The following is a 10,443-nucleotide window of genomic DNA, read 5'->3' as shown; positions in this document are numbered from 1 at the left end:
TTTGGGTGATATTTGGAGACAAGATCGGTGATGTCATTTGGGGCAGAATTATAAATGGCTTTATAGGTTATTGTTAATGTTTTGAATTTTATTCGTTGGCCAACGGGAAGGCAGTGGAGGGATTGGCAGAGAGGGGTGGAGGACACTGAGTGGAGGCCAGTGCAGGGATTGGCAGAGAGGGCTGGAGGACACTGAGTGGAGGCCAGTGGAGGGATTGGCAAAGAGGGGTGGAGGACACTGAGTGGAGGCCAGTGGATGGATTGGCAGAGAGGGGTGGAGGACACTGAGTGGAGGCCAAAGCAGGGATTGACAGAGAGGGCTGGAGGACACTGAGTGGAGGTCAGTGGAGGGATTGGCAGAGAGGGGTGGAGGACACTGAGTGGAGGCCAGTGGATGGATTGGCAGAGAGGGGTGGAGGACACTGAGTGGAGGCCAGTGGAGGGATTGGCAGAGAGGGGTGGAGGACACTGAGTGGAGGCCAGTGGAGGGATTGGCAGAGAGGGGTGGAGGAAACTGAGTGGAGGCCAGTGGATGGATTGGCAGAGAGGGGTGGAGGACACTGAGTGGAGGCCAGTGGAGGGATTGGCAGAGAGGGCTGGAGGACACTGAGTGGAGGTCAGTGGAGGGATTGGCAGAGAGGGGTGGAGGCCAGTGGAGGGATTGGCAGAGAGGGGTGGAGGACACTGAGTGGAGGCCAGTGGAGGGATTGGCAGAGAGGGGTGGAGGACACTGAGTGGAGGCCAGTGGAGGGATTGGCAGATCGTACAATCATTTTTCTGAAAAGAATATGAGCATGAGCCGTGACCTGGAAGGAACAGAAGTTTCGCCTGTTATTTGGGGTGAACTTTATGACTCGGTCGGCTGATTTTTTAAATCATTGATGGCGCCGTCGGATTACCGAGCAAACGATGGTTTCGATTTTCGGACGAAAAATCGACCCATGTATGGCCAGCATTAGTCTTGCAGTGCTGGTGTTCTGGTTTCAGTTTCTACAAGAGACCCTGACCACAGTGCGGGTGTTCTGGTTTCCTGATAATATACTGGCAGGTTCAGGTAGATCCAAACCCTATCTAGACAACATTTATTGAACAGTAAGGCAATGTATATATACACAATTGAACTCCAGGCGCAAAAATCTTTATCAAAACATATTCCTCAATAGGCACAAAGGATATAAATCCATAAAATGTTTTTGCAAACCTAGATATTAGCTTGTAAAAGTAGCAGTGACATCACCACTGTGCTAGAACAGTAATCAATGTCCTGCGCTTAGGTGAACCTGTTGCTAAATCTGCTAACCCTAACCATATACCAATAAAAATGGTCAACCCGGCACAGTGGCTTAGTGGTTAGCATGTCTGCCTTGCAGAAAATGGGTCATAGGTTTTCTATGGGTTTGATTCCCGACCATAGTAACTCCTGCATGGAGTTTGCATGTTCTCCCTGTGCCTGTGAGGGTTTTCTCCGGGTACTCTGGTTTCCTCCCACACTCCAAAGACATGCTGGTAGGTGAATTGGCTCCTGCCTAAATTGTTCCTAGTATGTGTATGTATGAATGTGAGATAGGGACCTTAGATTGTACACCCCTTGAGGGTTAGGGACCTTAGATTGTACACCCCTTGAGGGTTAGGGACCTTAGACTGTACGCCCCTTGAGGGTTAGGGACCTTAGACTGTACGCCCCTTGAGGGTTAGGGCCCTTAGATTGTACGCCCCTTGAGGGTTAGGGACCTTAGATTGTACGCCCCTTGAGGGTTAGGGACCTTAGATTGTGCGCCCCTTGAGGGTTGGGGACCTTAGATTGTACGCCCCTTGAGGGTTGGGGACCTTAGATTGTACGCCCCTTGAGGGTTAGGGACCTTAGACTGTACGCCCCTTGAGGGTTAGGGACCTTAGATTGTACACCCCTTGAGGGTTAGGGCCCTTAGATTGTACGCCCCTTGAGGGTTAGGGACTTTAGATTGTAAGCCCCTTGAGGGTTAGGGACCTTAGATTGTGCGCCCCTTGAGGGTTGGGGACCTTAGATTGTACGCCCCTTGAGGGTTGGGGACCTTAGATTGTACGCCCCTTGAGGGTTGGGGACCTTAGATTGTACGCCCCTTGAGGGTTAGGGACCTTAGATTGTACGCCCCTTGAGGGTTAGGGACCTTAGATTGTACGCCCCTTGAGGGTTAGGGACCTTAGATTGTACGCCCCTTGAGGGTTGGGGACTGATGTGAATGTACAATATACATGTAAAGTGCTGTGTAGATTGATGGTGCTATGCAAGTACCTCTAATAAATAATATATAGATTCCCTACTGACAGTGAACCCAGGACCCGGTGCTGCAAGAGTGATGAGCAGTCTAGCCACTGCCATGCTAGGTTCAGGTAATATTACAATACCGCTCACACACAGAATAACAGCAACATGAAACCAAACTTCCTGAAGGTAAATGTATAATACTAGTGTGTGACTGCGGGGGGGGGGGGGGGGGGACGACACATTAGAGTGTAAGCTCCTCTGCTGCTGATGTGAATGGTCCAGTGCAGAGGTGGACTGACAACTCATGGGGCCCCCAGGCAATAGAGAATCATGGGGCCCCTGTGTCCTTGCCCAAACTCAAAAAAGCCTATGAAAAAGGTACCAGGGGCATCTCATGGGGCCCCCTACTGACCCCAGGCCCTTGGGCAGTGCCCGAGTTTCCAAATGGTCAGTCCACCCCTGGTCCCTAACCCTCAAGGGGCATACAATCTAAGGTCCCTAACCATCAAGGGGCGTACAATCTAAGGTCCCTAACCCTCAAGGGGCGTACAATCCAAGGTCCCTAACCCTCAAGGGGCGTACAATCTAAGGTCCCTAACCCTCAAGGGGCGTACAATCTAAGGTCCCTAACCCTCAAGGGGAGTACAATCTAAGGTCCCTAACCCTCAAGGGGCGTACAATCTAAGGTCCCTAACCCTCAAGGGGAGTACAATCTAAGGTCCCTAACTCTCAAGGGGCGTACAATCTAAGGTCCCTAACCCTCAAGGGGCGTACAATCTAAGGTCCCTAACCCTCAAGGGGCGTACAATCTAAGGTCCCTAACTCACATTCATACATACACATACTAGGGACAATTTAGACAGGATCTGCCAGCATGTCTTTGGAGTGTGGGAGGAAACTGGAGTACCAAGAGGAAACCCACACAGGCACAGGGAGAACATGCAAACTCCAGGCAGGTGGTGCCATGGTTGGGATTTGAACCAATGCCCCTAGTACTGCCAGGCAGAAGTGCTAACCATTTAGCCACTGTGCTGCCCAATGTGTTATAATAATAATAATAATAATAAATAATTACACTTCAGCTTGTTCAGTGAAGCATTGGCAGTAAACCCTGGAAGCTGGTTGGTTTCTGTACAGATCTGCACCATATTTTGCACCCTCCAGTTTTAGTAAATCCCCCCCTTTGTAGTTTTGAAAGTAAGCAATGCCGTCCTCAAACATGGGACCCTCTCAAGTGTTCCTCCAAAGTTCATCTGATACGGACAGGTTCCCAGTGAAGATATAGAGAGTGCAGGGGCCGGTTGATGAGGAGCAGGGATGTAAAGGGGCAGAGGGTCACTATACTAAGAGGGGATGGAATTAGGTGGTGGGGGCACTTTAGGTTCAGCAGCCCCCCCCAGGTTGATGAAGTGCAGACCCTCCAGGATAGTGACTTGCCTGCAGATAACGGGAAGGGAGAAATCAGAGTTCAGTCCCAGCTGTCAGATTGAGTGAAGACATACCATGTGTGATGTCACCAACCAGTCCCAGGGCTCTCCCACCTCTAAAACAATGAACATTAATTTATTTATTTCAGGTACTTATATATCACCATCAATGTACACAGCGCTTTACATATATATATTGTACATTCACATCAGTCCCTATCAGGGGCGGACTGACCATTCGAACACTCGGGCACTGCCCGAGGGCCCGGGGTCAGTAGGTGGCCCCATGAGATGCCCCTGGTACCTTTCATTGGCTTTTTTATAGGCTTTTTTGAGTGTTAGCGAGGACACAGGGGCCCCATGATCCCTTATTGCCCGGGGGCCCCATGAGTTGTCAGTCCGCCCCTGGTCCCTAACCCTCAAGGGGTATACAATCTAAGGTCCCTAACCCTCAAGGGGCGTACAATCTAAGGTCCCTAACCCTCAAGGGGCGTACAATCTAAGGTCCCTAACCCTCAAGGGGCGTACAATCTAAGGTCCCTAACCCTCAAGGGGTGTACAATCTAAGGTCCCTAACCCTCAAGGGGTGTACAATCTAAGGTCCCTAACCCTCAAGGGGTGTACAATCTAAGGTCCCTAACCCTCAAGGGGTGTACAATCTAAGGTCCCTAACTTACATTCATACATACACATACTAGGGGCAATTTAGACAGGAGCCAATTCACCTACCAGCATGTCTTTGGAACGTGGGAGGAAACTGGGGTACCTGGAGGAAACCCACACAGGCACAGGGAGAACATGCAAACTCGAGGCAGATGGTGGACACTATGATTATTATTATAGTACAGGATTTATATCGCGCCAACAGTGTACACAGCACTTTACAACGTAAGGGCGGACAGTACATGGGCAGTAAATGGTTAGCACTTTCGCCTGGCAGTACTCGGGTCATCTGTTCGAATCCCAGCCACGGCACCACCTGCCTGGAGTTTGCATGTTCTCCGTGTGCCTGCGTGGGTTTCCTCCGGGTACTCCGGTTTCCTCCCAAACTCCAAAGACATGCTGGTAGGTTAATTGGCTCCTGTCTACATTGTCCCTAGTATGTGTATGTATGAATGTGAGTTAGGGACCTTAGATTGTACGCCCCTTGAGGGTTAGGGACCTTAGATTGTACGCCCCTTGAGGGTTAGGGACCTTAGATTGTACGCCCCTTGAGGGTTAGGGACCTTAGATTGTACGCCCCTTGAGGGTTAGGGACCTTAGATTGTACGCCCCTTGAGGGTTAGGGACCTTAGATTGTACGCCCCTTGAGGGTTAGGGACCTTAGACTGTACGCCCCTTGAGGGTTAAGGACCTTAGATTGTACGCCCCTTGAGGGTTAGGGACCTTAGATTGTACGCCCCTTGAGGGTTAGGGACCTTAGATTGTACGCCCCTTGAGGGTTAGGGACCTTAGATTGTACGCCCCTTGAGGGTTAGGGACCTTAGACTGTACGCCCCTTGAGGGTTAGGGACCTTAGATTGTACGCCCCTTGAGGGTTAGGGACCTTAGACTGTACGCCCCTTGAGGGTTAGGGACCTTAGATTGTACGCCACTTGAGGGTTAGGGACCTTAGATTGTACGCCCCTTGAGGGTTAGGGACCTTAGATTGTACGCCACTTGAGGGTTAGGGACCTTAGATTGTACACCCCTTGAGGGTTAGGGACCTTAGATTGTACGCCCCTTGAGGGTTAGGGACCTTAGTTTGTACACCCCTTGAGGGTTAGGGACCTTAGATTGTACACCCCTTGAGGGTTAGGGACCTTAGTTTGTACACCCCTTGAGGGTTAGGGACCTTAGATTGTACACCCCTTGAGGGTTAGGGACCTTAGATTGTACACCCCTTGAGGGTTAGGGACCTTAGATTGTACACCCCTTGAGGGTTAGGGACTGATGTGAATGTACAATATATATGTAAAGTGCTGAGTAAATGGACGGTGCTATATAAGTACCTGAAATAAATAAATAATACAGGAGGGATCAGAGGGACCTGCTCATTAGAACTTACAGTCTAAGCCTACCTCCCAACTGTCCCTGATTTGGAACAAAGTCCCTCTTTCCTCATTTGTCCCTCATTTTGGTCCGATCTATATAGTTTGTATCTAAAATGCATTATTTGTCTATCAAAAAGTGCTTCACGGTGCTAAACCTTTCATCCAATTTCTAAATGGTTGCTTTTGTAAATTTCAAAAGCCAATATAAAGGAAGAGTAGAGGTAAAAAAAAAAAGCACTTGTGGGTTTTACCAAACCTTTTTTTTAAAAAAATAATTCTCCTTTAACCGCTTTCACACCACTGTATAGCAGATATACTGCTACACGGCGGCACCTGTGCGCAAAATCACGTATATATACGTGACTTTGCATTTCCGGGTAGCAGAAATGTGCACAGCACAGCCATCCTGATCAGTATGATTACAGTAAAGCACACACCCCACCCCCACCCCCTAGTAAAACACTCCCTACACACAGTTAACCCTTTGATCGCCCCTCACATTAAACCCTTCCTGCCCAGTGCCATTAGTACAGTGTCAGTGCTGTTTTTTTTAGCTCTGATCACTGTATTGGTGTCACTAAGGATGTCAGTGACACCAAGTTTTCCCCCAGTGTCAGAATGTCCGCCGCAGTCCCGCTAAAAGTCGCTGATCGCCACCATAAGTCGCTCATCGCCGCCATTGCTAGTAGAAAAAAAAATCCCAGTATATATACCGTCATTTGTAGACGCTATAACTTTCACATAAACCAATTAATTTACCCGTATTGGGATTTTGTTTTCAGCAAACACACGGAGCAGAATACATTTTGGCCTAAATTTATGACAAAATTAGATTTTTTTAAAAAATTTTTACTGGACATGTTTTATAGCAAAAAGTCCAAAATATTGTTTTTTTTTCTCAAAATTGATGGTTTTTTTTGTTTATAGCACAAAAAATAAAAAACGCACAGGCGATCAAATACCACAGAAAGAAAGCTCAATTCGTGGAGAAAAAGGACACAAATTTCATTTGGGTGCAGCGTTGCATGACCGCACAATTGTCAGTTAATGTAACGCAGCGCCGTAACACAAAATATGGCCTGGTCAGGAAGGGGGGAAATCCTCAGGAGGGCAAGTGGTTAGGGGGGTGTGGCAGGGGGTGTGTCCTATGCCTGCATACATTTGCTAATAGGTGTCCCTCTTTCCCATCTCAAAAAGTTGGGAGGTATGATCTAAGAGATGTTCAAAAACTCCATCTTGTTCCAGTGCATTTAGCTTGTTTTAAATGGTCTTGCTTGCATTTTCTTTGCATCTGGAGGATATGGTGCTTTATGTGCATTACAGTGGAGTTGTCCTCTGCCCACGCGGGGCTGGAACATGCATAGATGTCCAGGAACATCCAAAAACTTCCAGGTGCTAATACATAATGTCTTCCTCTTCTGTTTCAATATTTTTATTAGGAAAGTTTTGGTTTTAAGACTATAACAAGCTCAAAATACGCCCTCGCAGGGGCAGAGCAGAACAATAGCACATAAACAGAGACATCCTGCTGACTTGTATTAGTCAAATAATGAAATGTCCAATGACATCAAGAAGGGACGGCAAAAAGCCGAGCCAAATAGCAGCAGTAATCCAACATAATATCGGAAAAAAGGAGAAAAGAAAAAGAAAATAAAACAAAAAGGGAATCAGAAAAAACATGAAAGAAGGGAAACTAGAGGGATCACGGATCCGGGGCTAGCACCGTCAGCGACTATAGGAGGCCATAACTAGTAGGAGGCAGGGATGGTAAGGAATAACGTATCCAAGGTTCCCAAACCTTAAGGAATCTCGGATGAGAATCATGAAGAATGCTTGACATCTGTTTGAACAACATAGCATTCATCTGGGTTTTCACCCCCTTGAAGTCTACCGAAGGTGTTCTCCAAGCTTGAGCTATAGCACGTTTGGCCAAAATGAATAGGTAGGATGCCAATTTCTGTTGAGACCTAGACAGACCCAAAATTGGGCAATGCAGGAGGGCCACCTTTGCATCCCTACAGACCGTAATATGAAATAGCATTTGCAGCAAACCAAAAACCCTAGAGCAGAAGCCTATCAATCGCGGGCACGACCACCAAATGTGCAAGACGTCCCCTTGTAGAGCACAGTTCCGGAAACACCTCTCTCCACCAATCGGATTAAAGTGAGCAGTCCGAGCCGGGACCCAGTACCGCCGCAGTAGAACTTTGTACGCTGCCTCAAGAGCGACTGTATTGAATGAACATTTCGCCACCATCCCCCAGGCCCTACGCCACTCTTCCTCCGCAATCGAGACACCCAAATCTCGCTCCCATTGAGAGACACAAGACAGGGGTGGTGAGGAGGACCTACTGTTAAGGGATGCATAAATTACAGAAATGAGACCATGGGACCCTGGGGAGTGCTGACAAACGTGTTCAAAGGACGTTTTGCGGTAAGGATATGTAGAGGTACGACGGAGGGATAGGGCCCAGTGGCCCAATGGCAAATACCGATAATATTCCCGTGGCGGGACCCCCCTTGATTGTCGAAGTGACTCCCAAGATGGAAGCGTACGAGCGCTCAGAAAATCGTGTACAATAACAAATGTCTTCCTCTTGATCCCTGATCAGTGCTGGCCATGTGGGCAGCCTGGGGATACCACACTGCACATCTGGTGGTCCTGACATGAAATTAGTCCCAATTGGAAAACCATTTTTTCAGATTTACATGCACTTGACAGGGACCACCTTATGAACCTCGCCCCAGGTTCCTCTACTATCTGTATTGCTGGGATCACTCCCTTTTAGCACACATTATGTAGGCAAAGGACACGTCCCTGCCATGGCCCCAGTAACACAAAGCACAAAGGTCTAATATGCAGAAATTGATTGGCTAAACCACACAAGTGCCCTTTTGACCACAATGTTGTTTTTTTTTAAAAAAAAAACCAATGCAGTAGTATAGAGGTTGAGCCAATAGTTTGGTTCGCCATTAGACTTTTGGTAATAAAATAGTACATTTGTATTGAAGGTGGCCATGGAACATGTCTGATCCTGGAAAACACCTGCCAATGATGATGGAGCATACCTGTTGCTGGAATACATCTGCCAGTGATGGTGTAACACACATGAGGCTGTAATACATCTACCAGTGATGGTGTAACATACCTGATGCTGGAACACACCTGCCAGTGACCATGGAGTATGTTTGATGCTAGAAAACACCTGTCAGTGATGACGGAGTACACAAGTTGCTGGAGTACATCTGCTAGTGATGATGAAGCATACTTGATGCTGGAACATGCTTGCCAGTGATGCTACAGCAGACATGATGCTAGAGCATCCTGTCAGTACACTGTTGCACAAATGATGCTGGAGCACACCTGCCTGTGACCTTGGAGCACATTTGATACTGGAAAATACCTGCCAGTGATGATGGAGCACACCTGATACTGGAAATTACCTGACAGTGATGATGGAGCACAGCCGATAGTGGAAATTACCTGATAATGATGATGGAACACAGCTGCTAGTGGAAATTACCTGCCAGTGATGATGGAGCTCACCAAATACTGGAAATTACCTGCTAGTGATGACAGAGCACACCTGATACTGGAAATTACCTGCCAGTGATGACGGGGCACACCTGATACTGGAAATTACCTGCCAGTGATGACGGAGCTCACCTGATACTGGAAATTATCTGTCAGTGATGATGGAGCTCACCTGATACTGGAAATTACCTACCTGTGATGATGGAGCTCACCTGATAGTAGAAATTACCCGATAATGATGATGAAGCACACTTAATACTGGAAATTACCTACCAGTGATGATAGAGTACACCTGATACTGGAAATTACCTGATAGTGCTGATGGAGCACACCCGATACTGGAAAGTACCTGATAGTGATGATGGAGCTCACTTGATGCTGGAAATTACCTGCCAGTGATGATGAAGCACACCTGATAGTAGAAATTGCCTGCCAGTGATGATGGCGCACACCTGACACTGGAAATTGCCTGTCAGTGATGATGGCGCACACCTGATACTGGAAATTACCTGATAGTGATGATGGCGCACACCTGATACTGGAAATTACCTGACAGTGATGATGAAGGAGAAGTGGGACTGTGCAGAGTCCATACATACAGAATAAGGCTGGCCATACATTATACAATTTTCTTGAGGTTTTTGCTTTAGATTTACAAAGAACCATATAATATGAGGTCAAAACTAACAACACTTTCAGTTGTATCCAAGTAGGCCGGCTCTTGCAATACATAGTTGAAGGTAAATCTAAAGGAAATTGGACAGAAAATTGTATAGCGTATGGCCAGCCTAAGGACAGATCCCGAGAATGACACCCGACATCCAGGAAAAGCAAAGTCCTACTGTGCAGAGTCCATACATCTAGAATAAGAACAGATACCAAGAATTACACCTGGCGTACAGAACAGAAGTGGGACTGTGCAGAGTCCGTACATACAGAATGAGGACAGATACCGAGAATTACACCCAGCATCCAGGACAGGAGAAGTGGGACTGTGCAGAGTTCATACATACAGAATGAGGACAGAAACCGAGAATTACTCCTGGCATACAGGACCGGAGAAGTGGGACTGTGCAGAGTCCATACATCTAGAATAAGAACAGATACTGAGAATTACACCCGGCATACAGGACAAGAGAAGTGGGACTGTGCAGAGTCCATACATACAGAATGAGGACAGATACCGAGAATTACACCCGGCATA

Source organism: Staurois parvus, unplaced genomic scaffold (genome assembly GCF_062004578.1).
Source record: "Staurois parvus isolate SC_StPar_1 unplaced genomic scaffold, SC_StPar_1.0 ptg000647l, whole genome shotgun sequence".
NCBI classification, from domain to species: domain Eukaryota; kingdom Metazoa; phylum Chordata; class Amphibia; order Anura; family Ranidae; genus Staurois; species Staurois parvus.
The sequence above is the reverse complement of the archived record's forward strand: the minus strand, read 5'-3'. Positions refer to the sequence as shown.